We start from the raw sequence: 5,166 nt of genomic DNA, 5'->3' as shown, positions 1-5,166 counted from the left end.
CCTATAATTCGAATGTTGGTATGCTTAATGTTATCACTGAGGTCTCTGAGACTGTCTTCTATTCTTTTTATTCTTTTTTCTTTTTCCTGCTCTGTGGTATTTATTTCCCCCATTCTATCTTCCAACTCACTTATTCATTCCTCTGCCTCAGTCATTCTGCTGGTTATAGCATCTAGAGTATTTTTAATTTCAGTTATTTTGTTATCCATTGCTATTTGTTTTTCTGAGTTCTTATGAACTGTTTCTTGTGCTTTCTCTATTTTGTTATCGAGATTTTGTATCATTTTTGCTATCATTACTCTGAATTCTTTTTCAGGCATTTTTCCTATTTCCTCCTCATTTATTTGGTCTTGTGGGTTTTTTTCCTGCTCCTTTGCCTGCATGGTGTTTCTTTGTTTCCTCATGGTTGTCCAAACTTTTGGGGTTGCTTGTCCTGGCGATAGAGGTGTTTAGAGAAGACTGTTCAAGCCTCAGACTAATGTCCAAGTATTGGATTAAACAAATACTAAGTCTAGGAAACACATACATGTATAAGATACACAATTACTGAATCCATTAGGACATAAGGCTCTGGAAAGACCTGACAGAACCCCAGTATGCTATCAGATATTCAAAGAGAAACCCAACAGAAATTGACAACTGAAAGAGAACGAATCAGAGACAAGAGCAAAAGCAAACAAACAAACAAATAACACCTTACCCATACACACATTAATCCAGGGAGATTTTGTAAGCTAGGATCAAATACAGAAAAGAGCTAGAGTACCACCAGACAGAATGGAGATTCTCAGAATGAAATTAGACAATTGTACTAAGAACTAAGATAAAGACAAAAACCTAATATTAAATACCAAGGTGGTGCATCATCTGGAGAATAGAGCAAGGAGTCTGAGCAGATCGATAGTGTTGCTTATAAGTATGTTAAGATAAAATAAACTAAAAATGGCTGGAAGAAAGGGGAACAGAAGAGCATAGTGTGATTGGAAATATGCAAATAAAAAGAAAGGAATAGAAATGTATAAAAGATAGGGATGAAAGGAAAGTATGAGAGATATATTGTCCATACTACCAAAAACTTAGCTAGATACAGAAATATATAAAAAGGCAAAAAAATAAAAATAGGACAAAAAAATCATTAAAAAAATTATGTTATAAAACTTGTAGATCCCTTAGGGCTAAGATCATAATTAATAAAGAAAAAAAAAAAAGAGAGAGAGAGAGAAAAAAAATCCAGAACTGATCCCAGAATGGACCAGTTCAATAGGATTGATACTAATATTTCTGTTTCCTTAGAGTCTCAGCTGTAAGTGTCCTTCTCCTCACCTTGGGTTTTTTTGCATTATTCTGTGACCAGCAGAGGTTCCTTTATTGTTCGTCTGTAAGCCTCGGTGTGTGGGGAGGGAGAGAGTACAATAGTGGCTCCTTCCCCTGGGAGTGAGTGAGCAGTGGCACACTGTTGTTTCAGTCTGGCTTGGAGGTGCCTGTTGCAGAGGGACACTGGTGGCTCAGGTGTAAACAGAAAGTCTTAGAGTTGGGCCTCTCTCGGGTTTTTTGTTTGTTTGTTTTTTTCTCAGCAGCTGGCAGCAAGTGGCATTCCAAGCGGTTTTAATCTAGCCCCGCCTGAGTGCCTGAGGGTGCTTGTTATTCCTGAGCGCCTTAGGTGGCCCACAGGGCGCCTCTCCACTGCCTGTTGCAGAGGTGCCGAAAGAGAGAGAGAGGCTATGTGCGCAGCTCCTCCCCCCTGCCGGTGAGCCTGCAGCCTCGAGTCGCCGTCATGGCCGGGCAGCTCTCGGGGCAGGCACTCCTCGCCGTGGACCTCTTCCCTCCTGTCCTCTCGGTCCGTCACCTTACTGGCAACAATGTTTCTCACCTGAACCAGCTCTCCGGTTCCCACGCTCCTGCTCCCAGACCCTCTGTTCAGCTGTGGATCGACGTCTCAGTCCGGGAAGGCTGAGCTGCGGTGCGGACCCTCCATGTGTTTCTCACTCCCTCCCGTCTGCCACAGCTCCGCCACTTCAACCTCTTTGAGCCGTCATAGATGCCTCCCTACCAGTTATGTCGGGATCCTTGCGGTCCTTTCTGGTGTCCAAGGCCGTCTGCTGGTGTTCAGCCGGTTCTCTGTGGGAATTATTGCGTCCTTCGGTGCATTCCCAAAGCATCTGTGGAGAGGGATGCATTCCACGTCCCTCTACTTTGCTGCCATCTTTTTTCTCCCCCGATATTTCTCCACTCTCTTTATATGTTTACTTTCCTCCATCTACTTGTTTCTGCTCCTAGAATTCTGTAAATGTGCTCCTTTGACCCTAGTTCCCTCTAGTATCATTCTATTTTTTCTCCTTCCACTCTGCCAACATCATTAGGAAAGAAGAGTTTCCACCTTCCTCAGCTCCCATCCACTTTTCAACTCACAACCATCAAGCCTCCTCTATTCTCATGGCTCTCTTATCTAAAAGCTTCTTAAACAGGGACTTCCCTGGGGTCCAGCCGTGAAGACTCCGCACTTCCACAGAGGGGGTGGGAACTAAGATGCCGCATGGTGTGGCAAAAATAAATAAATAAATACAGAGGTGGTAGAAGAGGCCCTTGAATATCTTCCAGTTCCCACACCTTTTCATCTGCAACCTTGAAGCCATGCTCAGTACCCACCCTCACCATTTCACAGTCAATGATCGACCATGGTGAGGGTATAGAGGTGGACCAATTCTACTCAATCCTGAATTCCTGTAATGGGCAGTCTTTGTGGGCAGCCCTGCATTGGCCTGGTCAAGACTTTTTCAGACTACAATCTGAGGTTCTTCAGTCCCAACCATGCTGAACTAATTGCAGTTCCATAGGTGGGTCATGAATTCTTGAAAAGAGTGCATTTACGAAAAAGGGTTTGGACTGTAAAATGGGTGGGTATATAATAAATGTTTGAGGGGACACCAATGGGATAAGAGCATGAAATAGCGAGGATGATCCCATAGGTTCAAGGAACTTTGTTTTCTCTGTAGTGCTCCTTAGTGATAGAGAAATGTATTCAAGAAGTTCTGTCACTTGTATGGATAGAGTCTTTGATGACCCCATAGACACTTGTGTGAGGTGTCTAAAATTCTATACTACTAATCTAAACAGTTCTGAGAAGTGATCTAGTCCTGTCCTCCATTATAGGATTGGCTGAAAACCATCTCTCATCATTAGAAATCACCTTGTTTTGTTTTCTTCATAACACCCATTACTGCCTGAAATTATCTTGTTGTGTGTTGCCCATTAGAATATAAGCAGAGGCCTTGTCTTTCTTGTTCACTAAATGCCATTGCTCAGGACAGTGTCTGGTTAGGTTTTCAAAAGTTGAGGCCACGCAACTAATAAGAGGAGGAAACAGAATTAGAACTGAGGTCTAGTTTACCTTAACCACTTAAACTTGGTCTTCTTAAGTGCCCAAGAAGTATTTGTTGAAACAATGAATGAAGAGTTAGCAAATGTTTTTGAACTGAGAATATAATGTGTTCCAAGAAGATTTAGCCTGGCAGTATTTTGCAATATGGATTGGAGAAAGGGAAAATAATTAGAAACTATTGCGATCATCTGAATTTGAAGTAACTCATGACTTATCAGTTAGAATTACATTGGCTGCTAGTAACTAGAAAACCCTGACTAATCAGTGGATGAAACATTTTTTTTTTTCTCATATATTAGGAAGTCTGGAGGTGGGCAGTCCAGGGCTACTATGGTGGCTTCAGGAAACCGTCAGGAACCCTGGCCCTTTCTTTCTGCTCAGGCATTCTTCACATGTGGCTTTTGTCCTGCTTGTCACTTGTGTTACAACAACGGTTGATTTGCACTCACCCTACCCAGATATTTTCTTATTCCAGGCAGGAAGAAGAAGAAGGGCAAAAGGCAAAAATATGCCAGCTGAGTTGGCCTCTTTTAAAAGAGTTTTTCCAGACACCCCACCCAGCAATTCTGCTTCTATCCCATTGGCCAGCTTATGCCACATGGTCACTCTCACTGCAAAGAAGTCTAGCAAATATAGTTTTTTGGCTGAGCACATTGGTTAATATCTGTCAACATTAGTTAACTTTTGTTAATAAGAAAAAAGAGAAAATGATTTTTGAATAGACAACTAGGGTATATGTCACAAATGAAATGAGAAAACTGGAGGGGAACATATAAAGGTAAGAGTCATTTGAAGGAGAAGCAGATTTTGGGAGGAAAATGTTTGGTTTGGATATATCAGTTTGTAGATACCATTGGGAAATCCAGGTGGAAATGTCATAAGAAAAAAGAATTCAAAAGGAACAAAAAATATTTTGTTTCGGTAACAACTTTGTAATGTGTTCTAATACTGTTGATTGAAAGGAGAGGTTGGCCAGAAAGCTAAGCTATAAAATGTTCTCTCTCTTTTTTTTAAATAATTTTGTTTATTTATTTATTGGCTGTGTTGGGTCTTTGCTGCTGCACGCAGGCTTTCTCTAGCTGCGGTAGGCGGGGGCTACTCTTTGTTGTGGTGCGCAGACTCCTCATTCCCGTGGCTTCTCTTGTTGCAGAGCACGGGCTCTAGGCACATGGGCTTCAGTAGTTGTGGCACATGGGCTAAATAGTTGTGGCTCACAGGCTCTAAAGAGCAGACTCAATAGTTGTGGCACATGGGCTTAGTTGTTCCACGGCATGTGGGATCGTCCTGGAGCAGGGATTGAACCCATGTCCCCTGCATTGGCAGGCGGGTTCTTAACCATTGCGCCACCTAGGAAGCCCCGATGCTACCATCTTTAATATATGCTGTTACAATTCATAAATTCTGCTGAGTCTAGCAAAGTACTTTATTTACCTAACAGTAATTATCGCAGACAGATGTACCTCGGAGATATTGCAGGTTTGGTTCCAGACTGCCACAAGACAGTGAGTATCACATAAAGCAAGTCACACAATCTTTTTGGTTTCCCAGGGCATATGAAAGTTATGTTTACATTATCCTGTAGTCTATTAAGTGTGCATTAGCATTATGTCTAAAAAAACAATGTACATATCTTAATTTTAAAATTCTTTATTGCTAAAAAATGCTTACCCTCATCTGAACCTTCAGTGAGTCTTAATCTTTTTGCTGGTGGAGGGTCTTGCCTCGATATTGATGGCTGCTGACTGATCAGGCTGGTGGTTGCCGAAGGCTGGGGTGGCTGTGGCAAT

This window comes from Hippopotamus amphibius, chromosome 1 (genome assembly GCF_030028045.1).
Source record: "Hippopotamus amphibius kiboko isolate mHipAmp2 chromosome 1, mHipAmp2.hap2, whole genome shotgun sequence".
NCBI lineage: Eukaryota > Metazoa > Chordata > Mammalia > Artiodactyla > Hippopotamidae > Hippopotamus > Hippopotamus amphibius.
This window is presented reverse-complemented; position numbering follows the sequence as displayed.